We start from the raw sequence: 23,343 nt of genomic DNA on the forward strand, positions 1-23,343 counted from the left end.
AGATAGGATTGCAAAGCTGGAGAAAATGGAGATTTTATCCTTATTGGATTCTGAACCTAATTCAACTTGTGAATTCTGCCTTCAGGGCAAAATGACTAGATCACCCTTTGTTGGACAAAGACTAAGAGCTGAAAATATTTTGGAGCTAATACATAGTGATTTATGTGGTCCATTTAAAGAAATGGCTAGAGGCAGTTTTCATTACTCTATTACCTTTACTGATGATAAACCAAAGTTTGGGTATTTGTATTTGATGAAATACAAACATGAATCCTTTGAAAAGTTCAAAGAATTTAAATCTGAAGTAGAAAATCAAATAGGAAAAAGTATTAAGACTCTTCGATCAGATCGTGGAGGTGAATACTTAAGTACTGAATTTGATGAATACTTGAAAGAGCATGGCATTATTTCAGCTGAATCCTCTAGGAACACCACAGTTGAATGGTGTATCTGAAAAAAGAAATCGTACCCTATTAGATATGATATGTAGTATGATGAGCTATACTGATATGCCAATCTCCTTTTGGAGGATTTGCATTAGAATCAGCTTTGCATATTCTGAATAGGATTCCATCAAAATCAGTTTCTTCCACACCTTATGAGATATGGCATGGAAGAAAACCGAGTCTTAAGCATGTTAAGATTTGGGGTTGTCCAGCTTATATCAAAAAGCTGAACACTGATAAGTTGGAAACTAGATCAGAGAAAGGTCGATTTGTTGGATATCCACAAAAAAGTTTTGGATATTATTTTTATTTTCCTACATCGCAAAAGGTTATGGTAAGTAGAGATGCCATATTTCTTGAACAACAGTTTGTTCAAGAAGGAGGCAAAGGAAGGCAAATAGAGTTAGAATTGGAGAATTCTAACCAACCAACAAATCAAATGGATATAGATCCATCTAGTCAACCTACACCTATTGATGAAACATCAACAGTAATTCCTTGCAGATCAACCAGGATATCTCACTCACCAGTGAGATATGGTTTTTTTCATGAAGATGAACAAGAGTTTTTTGTTCATGAAGAAATAGATCATGTAGATGATCCACTTACCTATGAAGAACTATATCAGATATAGACTCTTCAAAATGGATTGAAGCTATGAAATCCAAATTGATTCCATGTATAAGAATCAAGTTTGGGATCTTGTTGACCCACCTGAAGGTATTGTACCTATAGGAAATAAATGGGTTTTCAAGAAGAAAACTAGTTCTGATGGAAAGGTAGAGACCTATAAAAGCAAGGCTAGTTGTGAAAGGGTTTCGCCAAAGGCAAGGAATCGACTATGAGGAGATTTTCTCGCTTGTTGCCATGCTTAAATCAATTAGGATTCTATTAGCAATAGCTACATACTATGATTATGAGATTTGGCAAATGGATGTCAAAACAGCTTTTCTCAATGGACACATTAATGAAAAACATTTTCATGGAACAACCTAGGGGTTTTGAATCTGAGATAGTTCCAAAGTGTGCGAGCTAAAGCGATCCATTTATCGGTTAAAACAAGCTTTGAGGAGTTGGAACATCCATTTTGATGAAGCCATTAAGTCATTTAGTTTTATCAAAAATGTGGATGAACCATGGGTATATAAGAAGGTCAGTGATAGTGCTGTCACTTCCTTGTCTTATATGTGGATTACATTTTGTTGATGGGTAATGACATAGGTATGTTGACAACTGTAAAGGTATGATTGTCAAATACATTCTCCATGAAAGACTTTTGGGAGGCAACCTATATTTTTTGAATTTGTATCTATAGAGATAGAGCGAAAAGAATAATTGGTTTATCCCAAAGTCTATACTTGGAAAAGGTGTTAAAGCAGTTTAACATGCTTGATTCCAAGAGAGGATTTTTACCAGTGAGACATGGTATCCACCTTTCTAAAGAGATGTCTCCAAAGACACCAGAAGAAAGAGATAAAATAACTAGGATTCCATATGCTTCAGCTATTGGAAGTTTAATGTATGCAATGTTGTGTACTAGGCCGAATATCACATATGCTGTTAGTTTGATTAGCAGGTTTCAATCCAATCTAGCTGTCAAGAATATCCTTAAGTACTTGAGAAGAACTAAGAATTTATTCTTGATTTATAGAGGTGGTGACTTACAATTGGATGGTTATACTGATTCTGATTTTCAATCGGAAATCGACGATAGAAAGTCTACCTCTGGGTTCGTGTTCATTTGTAATGGAGGTGTAGTCAGTTGGAAGAATTCCAAACAAAGTACGACTGTAGATTCCAATACAAAGGCCAAGTACATTGCTGCATCAGATGCTGTAAAAGAGGCTGTTTGGATAAAGAAGTTCATGACAAAACTTGTAGTAGTTCCTTCCATTAAGTCAGCAGTTCCTCTCCACTGTGACAACAATGGAGCGGTCATACAGGCTAAGGAACCTAGGTCTCACCAGAAATCCAAACACATAGAAAGGCGCTACCACATTATCAGAGAGATAGTTGGGCGAGGCGATGTAGCAATACAGAAAAAAGCAACAGCTGAAAATCCAACTGATCCATTCACTAAGCCTATGTCACAAGCTTAGTTAGATCGACATCTTGAGAAGATGGTTCTAAGATATTGTAATGAATGGCTCTAGTGCTAGTGGGAGATTGTTATTAGTATGTCCTAGAGCATATCATTTAGTATGTATCTTGTACATATTTTGTTAATAAAAGGCAATTTCACTTTTCCGTTTACATAATATATTTATGTGTAATAGAAGAGGTCCATTGATATTTTGTTAAAAATTCTATTCTTAAGTTATTAAGAATATGAGTGACAGTATTTCTAGCATAAAGTATTATAAATTGATTCACAATCGAGGATACTTCACAATAAAGACATGACTTATCCAGAAAAGATTGTAATCATGTTTATTCCCAAGGTATTTATATGCGATATAAATAAGATGGAATGAAGAGTCTCATGCCATATAACAAACATAATTGGCACTTATATATGATAAGTAGGCTAAACCAGTGACACTTATGACAAGCACGTGGAGCTTACTCTTGTCAATGTATTGTCATAAATCATATTAGTGCATATAATCTTTAAACCTGAGATAACACAGTTATCTTGTATATAGGTGGTTTGAGTTTGATACTGCTTTCATACTTGTACTGTGTATGGGTATATGGGCATGTGTTGGCTCCTACTAGTTATATATGGAGATAGGTGTTGATCAAGATGGAATCTATTACCCTAAGTAAATAGGGATAAAATCCTATGCTCATTTAATTGTTCTTGATGTTTCAAGTTCCTGGCCAGGACAGACAGATTTAGTCAGAAAAGAGTTTCTGATAAGAAAAATCTTATTAATTAAGAACTGGAATTAAAAGAGGATATAATGTTCATAGCAAATAGGGTTTGACATTAACCATAGCTCCAACTGGAATTGGGATTTTGTAACAGAGAGATTCTAGTGCATGGTAACATATGATTATAGGTTCATTTAAGGTATTCCTTATTACTGATTGGGTGGCCATGGCATGCTATGCTAGGTGTCAATCATGGTCTATGAGATGTCTAAAATGATTTAGAGAAATCATTTATGGTAAGAAAGAGTTCTGATGATATTAAGAGTTAATATCATATCTCATTGCCAATTAGTGATGGGCTTAGTGAGTCACACACATACACAAGTTAATCACCAAGTAAAATGTGATTTAATTGATTAATTAAAGAGTTTAATTGATTAATTAAATAGGTTTGGTTTGCAATAAGATTGCAAAGTCTCTAGCATAGCTTGAAACCATATCTAGGTTATTGGATGTATAGTATAAGTTAAATTTATATTTAAAGTGTTTAAATATGAATTTAATTATGAGAAATTAATTAATGGAGATTAATTAATTAATTTATATTTGATATAAATTGATTAGAAGAGAAGAAATAATGATTTTGGGTTGAGGACTCAAAATTACAACACAAGGGTAATTTGGTCATTTCACATGGTGACATGTGGCACCATATAAGCTTGCCATTTGTCTTCCTATCATGTAAGATGATCAAAGTCAAGATTAAGTTTAGCTTTGACACTTGGCTTAATGTGATTAAGTCAATTAAAAATAAGATGCAATGAGGTGGTGACATGTGGCATAGGGTTTAAGTGACTTAATGACCTAATTATATAAAAGGGAAAAGAATGAAAAATAAAATATAACACTCTTCTCTTCAAGGGTGGTGGCAGCCAAGACACTCCCTCTCCTCTTCTACTTTTCTCATCAATTCAAAGAGAATTGCCCAAATTTCTTTGAATTAAAATAGCTAGAAATTTTTTCTAGTGTCGTATGCACACATACAACCTCTCTAAAGGCAAAAACCCAAATTATAATTAGTTGGCAAGGTTTGAGAAACTGATTTGGGAGATGCTCATTGGTGATCTTGGTGTGGACAAGCTAGAGGGACAACACTTTGGGTCCTAGGTGCTTCCTAAAGGTGCCAATTACATTCATAATGTATCAAAGAGGTTAGTGCACATGTTCTTCTTTCAAACAAGGGTTCAATTGAATTAATTTGTTAATTCAAAATCTTAAATAGCAAATGTAGATCCTAATATATATTAAAAGTGTTTTAATATACAATTGAGCATTGAAATTAATTAGGCACATAATAGATGTGACATGATGCATGAAACCCTAGAAGAAAAATTTTGTAATTCAATGCTCTAATGTAACAATTTTCATGCTTCGGCTCCTTCAATTTTGGGGTGCCTTGTCCATAGAGTTATGAAAATTACCTTTTAGAGCAACTTAACACACCTTTAGCCATACCATCAATCCATATACCCATCCTTCAAGATGCAAAGAATCTAATGCTCACCCAAGCTTTCACCGCTTAGCCATCAAGTTAATTATTATTCCAAATTCCCAAACTAACCAATCATAGGAGAAAGTGAAGCTTAAAAAGAATTCTAGAACAATCAATAGCCAAAGTGCCTCTATATAGAATGGTGAAATTTGATGGATGTATGAATAAGTTCCAATCCCATAGGCAAACTTCCTACCCCTATCTCCACTAATGTAGCAAGTACTATCAAGAGATAAAAGGTCTGTTAGGGATGTAATGGGCTAAGGGGGTTAAAATGAGGCTAAGAAGAAAAGGAGGAAAAAGGATTCAAAACGTGAGAATATTTTCAATCTTGAAAACATAAAGTACACTTCTTATATATTATTTTTTTTCTCTTTTTTTTTCTTTTTTTTAATATATATCAAAGCACAAAGGAGAAAGAAATGCACACTAAAACTGACTAGGTGCTAGCATATTTTACAAAATACAAAAGATAAGAGCCTACTTTGATATTTTAAATTTGTATCTTCTCTTGATGATCATTGTCCCTAAAAATACCACCCTCAAACTCATTTTCTTTAATTACTTTAGGTGGATTTCCTTCAATTTGAATGACAAAATATATACTAGCACTTTTACATAAGATAGGCATCTTTTCTCCCTTTTTTTTTTATAATAATGTACCAAATATTAGGCATGATTATTCTCATGAAAAGGGTGGCAGTGTTTGGTTCAATGGCTAGGTAGCAATAAGGGTTTCAAGGAAAATTTAGGTGTAATGTAGGCTCAAAAGGGTTTGCAAGGGTTAATTTAAATGAGGAGAAAAGGCCAAAGGTTTAAAATGAGAAGGTTTAAGTAAAAAAATACCTAATCATCTCTCTTTTCAAGTACAAGCTAGTATTTCGCCTCGAAAAGTTTAGAAAATTTGTTCTAGGATTGGTGAGGCATCACTTGACTACCTTTTATCCTATAGTTCTCTCTAAACACTTCCATCTCTAAACGACTAGTTGGGTGGCTTTTTGGCTAAGAAGATATAGGCAAAGTATGCACACTTCAAAACTTTGCACCTCTTAGGAAACTTTCAATCCACAAACCCAGTCAAAAGTAAGCTAAATCACTCTTATAATAGCTTCCCATAACTCAAAGGACTTGGCTAAAATTTTATTTCATGAATGCATAATTCCTAAAAAAAATGAGTAATGCATTAACTAAATAAAAGAAATCTATATGCAAATTTTTATATGGTTACTGTATGATGCATGGTATGTATGTATGTGTGTATAAAATATTTACAATATGAATGTATGATGTATGGAATGAAATGAAATGCACTTAGACTAAAAATGCTAAAATTTTTAAGCAAAAATAAGCGAAAATCTTATATACACCCCCAAACTCAAAATTAGACATTGTCCTTAATGTCTAAGGTAGTGCATAGTGAAATTCAAGTTAAAAATGAATAACCAGGTATTAGTGAAATGAAAAGCAAAGGTGAAAGGTTACCTAGCATAGGACATTGATTTAGCAGCTTAAAGTACATAATGCATGTTGCATAAGCAGATTGCATAAATTATGCAATAAGAGTGCTATGTAAAATAAGTGCAAAAGTAGGCTGCACAAGTTATGCAGGTCCTTGTGCAAGTTTTGGCAAAAAATGAAATAACAGGAAGTTGAGTAATGTGAAACTACATAAGTTATGCACTAAGTTGTGCAAGTTTCAGCAGAAATGAGAAATAGGGCAAAAATGAAGTATAAAAACTGCACAAGTTGTGCAGTTTGCCCATGCACAATTCAGCAGAAACACAAGTTGATAAAATCACTTTGGAAATTTGGAAATTGCAAGGGAAAATGACTTTTAATGTTTAAACTTCATTAGAAATGAGAACTTTTAGCCAAAAAATTGCATGAATCATTAAAAATTAAACATAAAAAATTCATCAACACATGCAAATCCAAATTAGTTTCATATTCAAGTTCATGATAGCAAAAATTTTTGCACAAAAACCTATGAGCAACATCATTTCAACTCAAAACCTAGAGTTTGACATTAATCATATCTTAAGCTTAGCAAGCGCCAACACCACTGCACTACAATTAGAAAGTTGCATTTATCCATAAAAGCAAATCATGCATGCTTAGTTTTTTTGAATCAAATGCAGCACCATAAAATTGAATGACACAACCCAATTGAGCTCACAACCATAAAAATGAACCACTCACCATAATACTAACATTAAAGACACACAAAAAATAATATACCTAACCTCAGCTAATAAGAATAAATAGATAGTTGACAGCATATGCTGCAGAATCCGCACACAAAAACTTCTTTGCACAAGCCAAAAGAATATGCAACAAAGGCAATTAAAACAAATCAATTTTGGGGAAGTAGACAATCAAAATATCATGTAAGAATAACTTCCCAACAGCGTAATAGCCTCTAGTCCTTCAAAATGCATCTACAAAAGGAAAAATTCAACAATTCAAAATTGAATTTGAGGGATATTTAAAACAAAACAAAAATAATACAAATAGAATAAACTTAATAAAAATAGAATAAAGAAACTTGGGGTGCCTCCCAAGAGCACTAATTTATGGTTCTTAACTTGACCCTTGTCATGTTTCATGGTGGCTGAAATTAGAATTTATTGCCTCCATTTCCAATAAGTGTTTCAATGAATCTATACTTCATTTTCTTTCCATCACATGAGAAGATCCATATTGTTTTGTCTGAAAATCCAACCATTTCTTTCTTGACAACCTTTGGTGCATCCTTTTCTTTGAGAGATAGTTGCTTGACTTCACTTTTCTCCACTTGCTCAACTTGAAAGATTAGTGCCATAGGACAAGGTGGATTACTCTTCAAATGTTGTGCAAATGCATCCACTTTTGGATTTTCATTATTGATACTGATGGTTGCCGATTCCACCAAAAATTAACTGAAATTACCAGTAATGAAATGCTCTTTTATTTTCTAAATGAATGCAATAAGTAGTAATCCAGGTCGAACCCTAGAGACTGAGTTACTAAATTTCGTGCACGCGTGTAACAGCAAAAAAAAGTTTGGGGGGGGGGGGAGAGGGGGGGGATTGTAACACTAAATCAGAAGAAATCAAGTTCATAAATTAAAGAACTAAATTTAGGTATAAAATTCCCAATTTAAACAAACATCATTCCAAGGTAATTCGCATTCCAAGGTAATTCGCATTCCAATGCATGACTCGATCATAGACAAAAGAAATATAATTATCTCTTATTGAATACTTAACATAGATTTACCAAACAGTGAGGTGAAACCCCTAACTTCCCTATACTCATCAATTCGAGCCCAGCACTCTTATTGACTCTAATTATTAACTGAATTGGTATTAAGCAATCCTCATCAATTTAATAACTGCTTTAAGAACAAGAAGTAGTTAAACTTGAACAACGATTTATAAAGCATAAATCATTTAATTCATCATATTGTTTCTTTAGGTTATTATCAAAAACTTGGATCATAATCAATAATACCTAATGGCCACTCACATTCAATCTTACACAATAATTATGGGTTATGAAGATGAACTAGCAATTAATCACATCAAACAATTAACTAACAGGCATTTTTAGCAAATCATTCAATAGATTAAAAAAAATGAAATTGAGAAACAATAGATATTCAAAAAGACATAATTTAAATTAAGAACCTGGTCTCACAAATTATGCATAAGAACTAGAATCCTTTGAACTGAATTTAAAAACTTAGCCGCTCATGTTCATGGCTTACAGAAAAAAAAATAAAGCAAAATAATGAAGAAATCTAAAACTATGAACGTGAATGGAGACTGAAGGTGTGTCTCTCCGCTGCCTCCAAAGATGATCTTTATACTCAAAAACCTAATCCAAAGATAAGAACCAAACTTGGAAAATTTTTGAAATTCAAAAAGACAGATTCTTTGCTCTGCAATCATGACCAATTTTCAGCCATTTCCCTTCTGATTCTGTCTCTGACTTCTTCAGAAAAGTTGTAGCCCTACTTCTTAGCTTTTGAACGAGTCCTCATTTGCCCAAATTAGAGGTCTACAGCCCGAGTTATGGGCTAAAAACCGAAACTAGTTCTGACAGACGATCCAGTCCATAAATTTAGCATCACTGCCATTTTTAACCACCAAAACGACGTAGTCTTGTCTTCAGCCCTTCATAGAAATTGTAGAGGTGGTTCTTAAGGTTCAATTGGGCCTGGGTTTGCTTTATTTGGACATCTAGAGCTCCAGATATAATGTCACGACCCAACCTATGGGCTGGACCGGCACTAGGACCTAGGCCAGCCTAAAGCTCTCGAGTCCCGTAGTAAGCCTAACTATTCCTCAACCCAATCCTAAGGCCCATTTGGGCCCAATTTCAAGAATTCAACCAGACAGAGTTCAGCCATAAAATGGACCATTTAACGGGGAGTTTTGACTCGCCCGACCTGTAAACACAATATATATAATGAACTGGGGAGCTAAGCTCACCCTCCACATAATCATGATGCCAAAAAAATAAATGGGAGCTCAGCTCCCTCATCCAATCCAACCATACATGCATTAATAGTTTACAGGTCTAACATGACAATTACTTTACAAACCTAAATCAAATAAATATTTCTAACACATGCGGAATTCTAGGAGTAAAGAAAAATTATACAATATCAAATCATAAATAAGCAACCTGCGAGGGAGGAAATAGGTTAAAACTCAAAAAAAATAAACCTCCTATATCCTGAAAAAATAAATGAACAGGAGTGAGCGTTCAACTCAGAGAGTAAAATATCAATTTTAACCATAATCTCTATAACTATCTAAAGCTAATGCACCCTATGAAGTGAAATGTAACATCTTCATAGTTTTCATATCATAACAACAAAAAGGTAATTTGGAGCACTCACACACCCGATAATGTCAAATAATACATATATGGGAGTTGATCCCCTTTACAGCCCTCTTAATCCAACCTCTGCCAGCGAAGAACTCAAGCCGGACTTTCGCTTAATAAACCAAATACGGGGTCCCAGCGAAGAACTCAAGCCATGTCTACCCCGAAGGACCGGGTCCCAGCAAAGATCTCAAATCGTGTCTACCCGTCCTGTCCATAGCCAACACCATACCACACGCACGCCAACTCACGCACACTGCTCCAAATTACCACAACAACATCCAGGCAATTTAACAATTATGAATGCAACATAAAATGTGCCTATTATTTAACTACATAGATACATATTTATAATTGATGCATGGGAATGCTTGAACATATAATAATATCAAAATTACAATTAAAATTAATATTTTACTCACAGACTCAACCGAAGTCACTATGGCGGCTGGGCAGAGGAGGAAGGCTGTCTCGGCTCACTTGACAATTTTATTATAATTATTTAATACATTTGACTCAATACAAACTAAGAAAATACCAAAGATGTCCTAAGTCATGCCGCAAATCCGGCAAAGTCTCCCCTATACCTAGGACCTACCCAACCTGCAAAAGGGTTCAAAACACACTTCTATAGCCACAAGTCATACGTCCACAACTCAATCATATCACATAGCCCCTCTTGGGCCATCCAAACAGTCAACAATCACAATATGAAAAATTACAGATTAGTCCTTATAATTAACCCTTTTGCAAAAACTACCCAAACGAGCTCTAAAAATTCTAAAACTTTGCCCCGTGGTCCTTAGCAATATTACTAAGCTAATGCAAAAGAAATTATAATTTTCTAAGCTACCACGAATATTTTATGGATTTTTAATCCAATTCAAGCACTATATAATTAAGAAAAAGTAAGGTTCGGATATACCTATGCCGATTTCGACCGAGGGAATGCGCTTGGAACATCTGACAATGATGGGGTAGCCAAAATCTCGATCCAATTCCAAGGCTTTTTCGGTAGCCGATCTGTCTGGCTCGAAATTTGCAGACCCGGGCAACCGTTGAATTTCCTCGAATTGAGGGTACCTACACAAAGCCCATAACACGGGGGTTAGTACAAAATTTTTATGAAATTTTCTAAATTCATTTAATGCTCAAAAAAACACTACAAAGTTTCGTGAGACCCACTAAAAAAGGTGTCGAAAAATTTCAAATTTTATATTGCCGCGAAGCTCTCGACGAGTGGAGCACTCTGGTATTCTCGGCTTTCTCGTGGGGTTCACGGTTTGCAAGAAATCTAGCCCAAAAGTCGAAATGGGCTAAAACTTCCCGGATAAAAATTAGGCAAACCGCTTGATGGATTTTGGTGTTCTTGGTGTCTATGGAAAGCTCTCGAGGTGTAGATGGTGTTTGACACAAGACTTGGCTTAATCGGTGGCCGAATCGGCCGGATTTTGTCCGGGAAGCTAAAGCGGCGCGCTGCGCATCGGGTGTCTTCGCTCGCGCTTTCCCAGCGTTCCAAGCGGCGGCCGGCGAGGGGTACGGGTGCTAGAGGTGTGCCGACGAGCTGTGGAGGCTGGGGCGGTGGCTGGCCGGTGAGGGGCAGAGGGAGGAGAGAAAAAACAGGAGAGAGAGGAAGAGGGACAGGACGGGCGCTGGGAGAAAGAAAAAGGAAGGAGGCCGGTCTAATTCGGCCGGTCCGATCCGGTCCAGTTCGATTCAGGGTACCCGAAATTGAATTTTTTACTCTGCCTTGGGACCAAAAACGAGATCCAAAAATCTCAAAAAAATTCTAAAAAACTCAGAAAAATCTATAGGGTTTAAATATATTTTTAGTTTTACCACGTGATCTTTAAATTAATTTTTAAAAACCATCAAAGTTTATATTTTTAGAAAATCGAACCCGATTTCTAAAATCCAAAAAATTTCAAATAATTTCTCAAAACTTAAATAAAATAAAATATTAATATTTACCCACAAAATAATAAATTTAAAAATTAGGAGTGTTACATTCTTCCCCCCTTACAGAAAATTCGTCCTCGAATTTTACAGAAGGCAGAATAAAGTTCAAAATTACACATTGAATAGATAAGGGTACTTACTACGCATGTCCCGCTCTGACTCCCAGGTGCACTCTTCCACTGACTGACTCCTCCACTAAGCAAAGATGGTTAAAACGCTTTATTCTCCAAACTCTTCGTATATTATAGATAACATTATACTGCTCTCTGATTCTACTACAGTGTCCTAACTGTCATCATCTCTTCCTAGAGATGCTCTTATCTTTTAACTATTTATTGACCATTTTTCTGACATCTCAAGTATTCACTATACCTCTCTATACTTGGCTTTATGTCTCTTATCCTATAATATCGTATAAGATGTTTCCTGTAGCACCTATCATAGGCATCTTATTCTAAATCTTTTACTTGTCCTTTGACTTCATCGGTTAGTACCTATGCATCTTTTCACTCCCATGATACTTCAAATTTTCAATCTCCTTTGTGTCACTACTAAGGTCTTCAAATCAACTCATGTCCATCTTATGTAACTAGTTATGTAGAGTTCCCTCCAAGGGCTAAGTGTACCATTTATCAACATTGGAAAGTAAACTGGGTCTCTTTTCTTATAGGACAAATGTATTTGTATTCACTGATAACCCAGTTACTGCAACTTTATCGTTCCCACTCCTTCTCTGGAATGGAAATATCTAGACTTCTTCCTAAAGCTTCTTATTATGTGACGTATTTCTGACACATTGACATTTAGGTCTAGGCTCCACTACTCATTTAATCTATCATCTCATAATAACTTGTTTCAAACATCTCTTGGTGTGTCACTAGCAGGCTTATTCCTTCTTATCCTCATCATTATAACTAGCTTTACCGAGCTTTTGTCCTATCCTTTGGATCTTATCCACTTTCTTTTCCTATTTCTGCTATCGTTGATATCTTTTCAACCTGCTGCACTTATTCCTTAATCTTAGTCCTATTTCACCCTTACACCTTTTTCCTTCAAGGATGTCCATCCCATCATCAATTTTAACCTTCCTTTTATTTCTTAGTCCTATCTTGATTACTAGTCCCATTACTTCTAAAATTCTAACCTTACGATTGGCTCTTACTAGCACTTCTTTTATCTCATGTAATACTTGTAATTGACCATAGAAAATTCTTCTTGTACCTCCTTCCCAACTTGAAAATTAGAACATTACCATTCCCTATTACCCTTGGTAGGAAATTGCTCATCCTGATTAGATAGGAGCTCTTGAAACTATAAGTTTCATTTGAACTAACATGGCTATGGGAAAGGTGTGCTATACCTTAATTCTAAAAAAAAATACTTCACGTGTCCATTCTCCCTAATATTACCACATATACTGCCCACAGCTTTCCAAACTTCAGCCTCGAATTTAGCCATCAGCAATAATTCCATCCACCGAAATTTATCTACCCATAGTATTTCCTCCAGGTTATGGTTTGGAAGGGTTGCGAGCCCTGATAACAAACTCAACTTAATTCCTATCACTACTCTGTTCATCTTTTCATACTTAACATCAGGTACATGCTTACCGTCATTCTCATATCAGGAGATTGTGTATGAATTGGTGCCTACCAAACTCTCAAATAACTAGGTCTCCTTGACTTAGTCTATGTTCCTTATATAACCTTCTAGAACCAAAAGCACGACCTAAACTTAAAGAGAAAGAAAAATATCCTCTCATAGTTAACTACGCCCAATTTTCCATATAATAACATTTAACCTATGTTTCTTGGTCTTTCTCTTCAAACTTCATCATCTCCTAGCACAATTGTACTCTACCTATAAGGTATCATCTGGATGAACCCTTTACTGTACCATTGTCCTTCTTGAGATAATATTTTATAATTTATTAACTTTACTTGTACTCGACTTATGATTCATATTTATCATCGTTTATATTGTGCCCTTAACTTTGTTGAATCCTGAAAGATTTCTCTCACTAATAGATTCTTCCAGCACTAATTCCACCCTTATCTATGGTTATTAATTTGATCCTTGAACTTTCTAGTGATTTATAACCACCCATACTTGTCACTTTTTGTTCTACCCCTACTGTTGTTCTGTCGTTATTGCTTCACTGCAAAGCGATTCTGTTGATCACATTAAAAATGTTTGTCTAACATTCACAACGAACCTCTAACTACCTTCTCACTATCTCAAAAGTCTAACCTAAAGCCTATGTGTCATTATCTATCATTCTTTTCCTCTCATCATACCTATTTGATCCATTAGATTGACTTTTATTCAACTTACTACTTACTAACTTCTTTTTCTCTGCCTAATTAGATAGTCCGCAATACCATCGCACACCTTCTAGCTTTTGCTCATTATTATTGTATTCCTCGCCTAATCTTCTTGATACTGTTAACAAGTTAAAAGAATCTTGCCCCATTGCTATCCACTTCACTTTAGGAATAGGGAATAGATAGAGTATGATCCAATCATGCAACTCCAAGCACTATATTTTAGCCCCTGGCACTACCTCAACTACATCATGCTATGAGTATTACATTACTAGATTCCATACCTCCATCACTATTCTCACTAATGTGGTCCCATTTTGGGTTCTCCATCCTTGTCATTCACTTTACCAAGAATAACACTTAGCCTACCCTATATCTTAACTTTGTTCCTTTTATTATGTGCCCTTCAGGTTGTCCTTTCATTTATTTCCTTTGTCTTACCCAAAATAGAACTTGACTATTCTATCCCTGGTTCCATTCTTCTTCCTAACATGACAGCTGTACTTGCTAACTATATCTTTCAGAGTCTCTACCGCATTATCACATATCTGTGCTACTCAGATTTGGTCCTTTGACCACTCTAGCTAGTACTTCCACTAGCATTTAAATTATATTGCATCTGCAATCAATTGTCCAAACTTTCATTCTGCACTTTCTTTATCCATTGGCCTTCTGTGATTTATCTTCGCTAATTTATTACTCTTAATACTATTATAATTAGATTATACTATTGTTTTGAATAATATGAAGTTAGAAAGGAACTCAGGAAATTGCAGTCATACTTTTATTGTATGATCTCTATTCTTATCCTTTAGCTTACATAATACCCTTACTACCTCGAGAACTGATTCTGCAGCAATTTTATTTATTTGTTATTATTATTTTTTTTCTTTTTTTTTCTTTTTTTTTCATGTTTACTCAATTAGCCAAAACTTAAGATACCGGGCACCCAAACCCATCATCCAATTCAAAGGATTTACATCCATCATGATCTGATTATATATGATTCCTATAATGGAACTTGTATCCTCTCCAGGATACCCGAGCCAACTACTCTCTACCACACTCTACATTCCCATATGGGGCACTATTTTGTTGGTCATCATTATCAATAATAACCTTCGATCCCTTCTGAAAAGATGGGACTACACCCTAACTTACTGCAATAAAGGTACTACATTTACCACCTTGCCAAAACCATGTCAAATTAATGACTCTCTTATCATATCATAGCTCTGTAAATCATCAATTCATAGTTCTGACCTTCTCTAGGTAGTAGGGTTGTACTTTACACCTTACTAATACACACAAGGTATATTATTCTCACTAAGCTCTAAGCAAAACGTCTGTCATACTACAAAAACCATCCAAAATTCCATACCGAAGACAAGATGGTCTCACTCTATAGATGTCACCCTTACTTTGCAACTAATCTGCAACCTCTAGTCTGATGACAACTCTTGATATAACTCTTACTCATGCTAGGGTAACCGAGTCACTGACTCTAGTTATCACCCAACTGTGACCTTTCAATATTCTAACTTTAGACCCCTAACCAGGAGTTCCCAACTCCTCTATAGATATAGAACTCTAATATGGCATAACTGTACCAAAACAGAGGCCATCTGCAAACAACCTCATTATGAAGCACCACAGGGATGCACGCAGCTCTAAACAATAATCTCATGTCGGTACTGTAATCTGCAGCTTACAGAGCTGACATCGAGAACATTGTATAGTTACTACGATACGTTCTGACAGAATAGGTCTCCTAATCTCTTATCTCTATTGAATCTACTATTATCATAAACTTACTCTGACTTGGTCATCCACTGACGACTGCCAGCAGTGGTATCCTCACCCTTATCTAGGGCAACTGCACTTTCAAGACTCACTTTTTTTGTACTCATGCCTTGCACCATATAGGCACGACACTTAAACCCATACTGACAGAAACATAATATTTCTTGGGGTACATATCCTCATGATGGACCTCAACATGTATGCTAACTTTATTTCATATTTCTATGTACTCCACGAAAATCAAGACACTAATTGAGGCACTCTTATATTACCCGAGGTATAATGCAGAATCTAGAAACAAGGAATTACAGAAAAAGACAAAACAGGATCTTATACTCCTCATGTAACATCCTAACAAGACTCCTTTTACACTCCCAAGTATACTCTTTCCCAGGAATCTCGAGCCTAAGCTCTGATACCACATTTGTCACGACCCAAACTATGGGTCGGACATCATTTGGGCCAAATTCCAAGAATTCAACCGGACAGAGTCCGACCATAAAATGGACCATTTAACGGGGAGTTTTTGACTCGCCCGTCCTGTAAACACAATATATATAATTAACTGGGGAGCTCAACTCACCCTCCACAAAATCATGATGCCATAAAAATAAATGGGAGCTCAGCTCCCTCATCCAATCCAACCATACATGCATTAATAGTTTACAGGTCCAACATGACAAGTACTTTACAGACCCAAATCAAATAAATATTTCTAACACATGCGGAATTCTAGGAGTAAAGAAAAATTATACAATATCAAATCATAAATAAGCAACCTGCGAGGGAGGAAACAGGTTAAAACTCAGAAAAAATAAACCTCCTGTATCCTAAAAAAATAAATGAACAGGAGTGAGCGTTCAACTCAGAGAGTAAAATATCAATTTTAACCATAATCTCTATAGCTATCTAAAGCTAATGCACCCTGTGAAGTGAAATGCAACATTGTCATAGTTTTCATATCATAACAACAAAAAGGTAATTTGGAGCACTCACACATCCAATAATGTCAAACAATACATATATGGGAGCTGATCCCCTATACAGCCCTCTTAATCCAACCTCTGCCAACGAAGAACTCAAGCCGGACTTTCCCTTAATAAACCAAATACGGGGTCCCAGCAAAGAACTCAAGCCGTGTCTACCCTGAAGGACCAGGTTCCAGCGAAGATCTCAAGCCGTGTCTACCCGTCCTGTCCATTGTCAACACCATACCACACGTACGCCAACTCATGCACACTGCTCCAAATTATCACAATAACATCCATGGCACTTTAACAATTATGAATGCAACATAAAATGTGCCTATTGTTTAACTACATAGATACATATTTATAATTGATGCATGAGCATGCTTGAACATATAATAATATCGAAACTACAATTAAAATTAATATTTTACTTACAAACTCAACCGAAGTCACTGTGGTGGCTGGGCGGAGGAGGAAGGCTGTCCCGGCTCACCTGATAATTTTATTACAATTATTTAATACATTTGACTCAATACAAACTAAGAAAAGACTAAAGATGTCCTAAGTTGTGTTGCAAATCCGGCAGAGTCTCCCCTATACCTAAGACCTACCCAACTTGCAAAAGGGTTCAAAACACACTTCTATAGCCACAAGTCATACATCCACAACTCAATCATATCACATAGCCCCTCATGGGCCCATCCAAACAGTCAACAATCACAATATGGAAAATTACATATTAGTCCTCATAATTAACCCTTTTGCAAAAACTAACCAAACGAGCTCTAAAAATTCTAAAACTTTGCCCCGCGGTCCTTAGCAATATTACTAAGCTAATGCAAAAGGAAATATAATTTTCTAAGCTACCACGAATATTTTATGGATTTTTAATCCAATTCAAGCACTAGATAATTAAGAAAAAGTAAGGTTCGATTTTACCTACGCCGATTCCGACCCCGGGAATGCGCTCGAGACGTCTGACAATGGTGGGTTAGCCAAAATCTCGATCCAATTTTAAGGCTTTTTCGGTAGCCGGCCTGTCTGGCCCGAAATTTACAGACCCGAGCAACCGTTGAATTTCCGCGAATTGAGGGTACCTTCACGAAGCCCACAACATGGGGATTAGTACAAAATTTTTATGAAATTTTCTAAGCTCATTTAATGCTCAGAAAAATTCTACGAAGTTTCGTGGGACCCACCGAAAAACGGTGTCGAAAAATTTTGAAATTTATATTGCCGCGAAGCTCTCGACGAGTGGAGCACTCTGGTATTCTCGGTTTTCTCATGAGATTCACAGTTTGCGAGAAATCTAGCCCAAAAATCAAAATGGGCTAAAACTTCCCGGATAAAAATTGGGCAAACCGCTAGATGGATTTTGGTGTTCTTAGTGTCTATGGAAAGCTCTCGAGGTGTAAATGGTGTTTGACACAAGATCCAGTCCAATCGATGGCCGGATCAGCCAGATTTTGGCCGAAGTCAAGGCGCACACAAGGCCGTGTGTCTTCGCGCGCTTTCCGCTTTCAAAGTGGTGGGCGAGGGGGACAGGTGCTGGAGGTGCGCCGACGAGTGGGGAGGTTGGGGCGATGGCTGGCCGGTGAGGGGCGGAGGGAGGAGAGAGAAAAGGGGAGAGAGAGGAAGAGGGACGGGACGCACGTGGGGAGAAAGAAAAAGGAAGGAGGCCGGTCCGATTCGGCCCGTCCGGTCTGGTCCGATTTGATTCGACCGGTTCAGTTCAATGTACCCAAAATTAAATTTTTACTCTGCCTTGAGACCAAAAACGAGGTCCAAAAATTTCAAAAAAATTCCAGTAAACTCAGAAAAATCCATAGGGTTTAAATATTCTTTTAGTTTTATCACGTGGTCTTTACATTAATTTTTAAAAACCATCAAAGTTTATATTTTCAAAAAATCGAATCCGATTTCTAAAATCTGAAAAATTTCAAATAATTTCTCAAAACTTAAATAAAATAAAATATTAATATTTACCCATAAAATAATAAATTTAAAAATTAGGGGTGTTACATATAAAATAAGTACCAAAACTGGTCGTGACACGTTAAGTGTGAGCTTTTGTAATAGATTCATAGCTAATTTTGACAACCTTGGAGACTGATTTTGTCACGACCCAGGGATGGGGTTGGGACGTGCTTGTTCAACCAGCTACGCATTGGAGTGAGCTTCGTGTCCCACATCGGAAATGGGAAGAAAAGATTTGGGCCATATATGTGGGAGCCTTCCTCACCTGGTCAGCGCGCTTTTGGGAATGAAACCTCCCAAGGGACAAATCCGTGAGGCCCATGGGCCAAAGCGGACAATACTAACTGGAGAAGGATTGGGTTGTTACAATTTGGTATCAGAGCTGGTCTCCCTCTAGTACAGTGTGTGGTGCGAGGACGCACCAGGCGGAAGCTGGTGGGCTTGTCACGACCCAGGGATGGGGTTGGGACGTGCTTGTTCAACCAGCTACGCATTGGAGTGAGCTTCGTGTCCCACATCGGAAATGGGAAGAAAAGATTTGGGCCATATATGTGGGAGCCTTCCTCACCTGGTCAGCGCGCTTTTGGGAATGAAACCTCCCAAGGGACAAATCCGTGAGGCCCATGGGCCAAAGCGGACAATACTAACTGGAGAAGGATTGGGTTGTTACAGATTTGGGCTTTGGTCCCTCTTTGTCATTTGTAGTGCTCTGACTTAGCTTTTCAATGAATTAAATAGCATTGGATTTGGAGACCCACAACTTTAGAAACACCTGAAAAATACAGCAAAGGTCAAATTAATGCAAATGCTGAAAACTTCTCAATTTAATACAATTATTCCAACAACTCTCTAAAAATATGCCTAATTGATAATTATACTTTAATCAACTGAATTAGGCATAAAAATACACTAGAAAAACTAAAATTGATGGGAGTAACAATATTAATTATGCACTTATTAAAATTCCCCCACACATAGATTTTTGCACGTCCTCGGGCAACACCAAGCTGAACCAATCTAAAAATTCCAATGAAACACAGAATTTGTATACTATTAAATAAATGATAAGAAATCAAGAAGCATAAAATATCATGAACTGAAAGTATTTTAACAAACTAAAGCTGAAATTAACAAAAATTTATCTTTCAAAAAGTAGCTCACTAAAAATGGTGGACACTCACATGGCACTCAAATAACTCAAGTGTTTGGGAAGGTTTAAAACATGCACTCAAATTCAATTCATGAAATGAAACTACCATATGCTTGCTTATTCATCCAATCTCCGTCACTTATTTCATATGCATAACATAAATCAAAAGGTCTTTAAATAAGGTTGTAATGGGGCTAAGGTAAAGGTATGGAAATAAGGATAAATGAAGCTAAAGAAAGAACTAATAGAACATTGAAACAATCTTTATTTCTTATATTCTTTCCCTTCACATATATGTCAATAAAGGCCAAGAATCCCAAAAAAAAATTTTTTTTTTTACCATGTAGCATTAGTACCCATGCCAATTATTTCTTTTCAACTTCTTCTTTTTTTTTTTATTAAAAAATAACTCACATATTACACCCCATACAATATTGTCAAAACCCAATTTATTGCATTTTAAATACTCTATTAGTTCTCAGGTAATAAAGAAGATAAAAAGAATAAGGTTTAGGCTTATATTCCAAGTTTTAACAAAGAAAAGGTATAATTTAAGCTCAAAGGGGCTCACTAAAGTCAATACATAAGGTTGGCTTTTTAAGGTAAAAATGGTTAAATCCTAATTTGCCTTTATCATTTTTACATGTGCATATAATCATGTGACCTCAATTAGATTAAAAGCAAGTTCTAGAGTAACAAATCATGAATGAATAACACTCACAAAAAAAAATTAAGATTGACATAAGAAGTCAATTTAAATCAAGGCTCAAAAAACTCACATAAGAAATATTTCATCGTCCACCAATTTTAGCTTATCAACTAATCAAAATCAAAACTCAAGTTAAGTACAAGCCTGAATATGCAAGTTCATTGATTCAATCATGTTATGCATCTCTCAAACTTCATCAATTTTTTTCATAACATAAGAACTCTGTAAACCATTGAAAATATGAAAACCTTTCCCCCACACTTAAAACTTACATTGTCCCCAATGTAAAGCCCGAATGCAAAAGAAAAAAAAAATCCTAGAAAATAAAATAAGATAAGGGAAAGAAAATATATCTGATTGTGGCTAACAAGCCACCCATGAGTTGCCTCCCAAGTAGCGCCTTTGTTTAACGTCGTTAGCTCGACATGGCAAAGCTCCTTAACCTAAATAAGTTGGGTTACTCAATTTGAGCTCCTCCAATGAATTCTCCTGAAACCCCTCATAAAATGGCTTGAGTCTATGACCGTTGACCTTGAACACCTTGTTAGTTTCTAAACTTTGAATTTCAATTGCACCATAAGGAAACATATTAGTAACAATAAAGGGGCCAATCCAACGAGAACGCAACTTACCAGGCATCAGCTTCAATCTAAAATTATACAACAAAACTTTTTGCCCAATCACAAACTGCTTCCTTAGAATTAGTTTGTCATGGAATGCCTTGGTCTTTTCTTTATAGATCCTAGAATTCTCATAAGCCTCAAGTTGAATTTTATCTAATTCATGCAATTGTAATTTTCTTTCCACACCAGCAGTATCCAAATTCAAATTACAATGTCTAACAGCCTAATAAGCCTTATGTTCTAGTTCAACAAGAAGGTGACACAATATACCAAAAACCAATCTATAAGGGGACATGTTTATGGGTGTCTTATAAGCAGTCCTGTAAGCCCACAAAGCATCATCAAGTCTAAGGCTCCAATCTTTTCTATTTGGCTTCACTGTTTTTTCCAAAATAGACTTGATCTCTCTGTTAGACACCTCTGCTTGCCCATTTGTTTGAGGATGATAAGCTATAGATATTTTATGAAAAACACCATATCTTCTAAATAATGCCTCAACGGCTCTATTACAAAAATGAGAACCCTGGTCACTAATCAAAGCTCTAGGGATTCCAAACTTGTTGAAAATATTAGACTTGATAAAACCTATAACAACTTTAGAATCATTAGTTTTGGTGGCCTTTGCTTCCACCCATTTCAAAACATAATCAACAGCAAGCAATATATAAACAAAACTAAAAGACGAAGGAAATTGACCCATAAAGTCAATACCCCACACATCAAAAATCTCACAAAAAAGTATCGGGGTCTGAATCATTTCATTCCTACGGGTTAAACTTCCTGTTCTTTGACATTGTTCATAATTTTTGCAAGACAAATATGAATCACGAAATATAGTGGGCCAGTAAAAACCACAGTCTAATATTTTTTTACCTATTCTCTTGGGTCCAAAATGACCTCCACATGCATAAATATGACAAAAAGTAAGAATAGACTGAATCTCATTATCAGGAACATATCACCTAATAATTTGATCTGAATAAAATTTTCACAAGTAAGGATCATCCCACACATAATACTTAGCCTCACTTTTCAATTTCTCTTTTCTAGCTCTACTCCAATCAGAAGGCATAGTCTTAGTAACCAAATAATTTACCAAATCAGCATACCAAGGGATCATACCTTGCAATTTAAACAACTACTTATCAGGAAAAAATTCCCACAAAGGCACTGGATCTCCTTGTGTCACTAACCTGCTCAAATGATCTGCTACCAGGTTCTCAGCCCCTTTATTATCTTTGATTTGAAGATCAAATTCTTGCAGAAGAAGGATCCATCTAATCAACCTTGGTTTTGCTTCCTTCTTTGCCAAAAGATACTTCAATGCTGCATGATCAGAAAAGACAATTACTTTAGAACCAAGCAAATATGACCAAATTCATCTAAAGCAAAAACTATAGCCAAAAACTATTTTTCGATCGTAGAATAATTGTGCTAAGCTGAATTGAGTGTTCTGGATGCATAATAAATCACATGAAAGAGCTTCCCAACACGCTGCCCTAAAACTACTCCCACTGCATAATTACTCGCATCACACATAATTTCAAACGGCATCGTCTAATCAGGAGCCTGAATAATAGGGGGTGATGTTAATGCAGACTTCAACTTGTCAAAAGCCTCCTTGCACTCTTCACTAAACTTAAAAGAAACATCTTTTTACAAGAGTCTAAATAAAGGAATTGCTATCTTAGAGAAATCCTTAATGAATCTACGATAGAAACCTGCATGACCAAGAAAAGAGCATACTTTTTTTTAATTTCTAAACTTGATTTCTTCTGATTTAGTGTTACAACCCCTCCCCAACCTTTGTTCTTTTTTTTTTTTTTTTGTTCTATTACACATGAGCATGAAATTTAGTAACTCAGTCAGTCTTTAGGGTTCGATCTGGATTATCACTTATTGCAATCATTCAGAAAATATTTCAATACTGATAATTTCAGTTAATTTTTGGTGGAATCGGCAACCATCAGCGATGCATTGAGAAAAATCTTGTTTTGAATTACGAGAAGTGTCATTTTATGGTGGAACAGGGGATTGTTTTGGGTCATGTTGTCTCTAATAGGAGTATTGAGGTGGATAAGTCTAAAATTGATTTAATTGTGAACTTACCCTACCCCACAACTGTGAGGAAATTTAG

General features: G+C 35.9%; 1 pseudogene; it reads right to left on the minus strand.

Annotated features, from left to right (window-relative positions):
- Nucleotides 1-21,963, minus strand: part of LOC131181314 (uncharacterized) — a 171,029-nt pseudogene extending 149,066 nt beyond the window's left edge.
- Between the last annotated feature and the right edge of the window lie 1,380 nt (nt 21,964-23,343).

This window comes from Hevea brasiliensis, chromosome 7 (genome assembly GCF_030052815.1).
Source record: "Hevea brasiliensis isolate MT/VB/25A 57/8 chromosome 7, ASM3005281v1, whole genome shotgun sequence".
Lineage (NCBI taxonomy): Eukaryota > Viridiplantae > Streptophyta > Magnoliopsida > Malpighiales > Euphorbiaceae > Hevea > Hevea brasiliensis.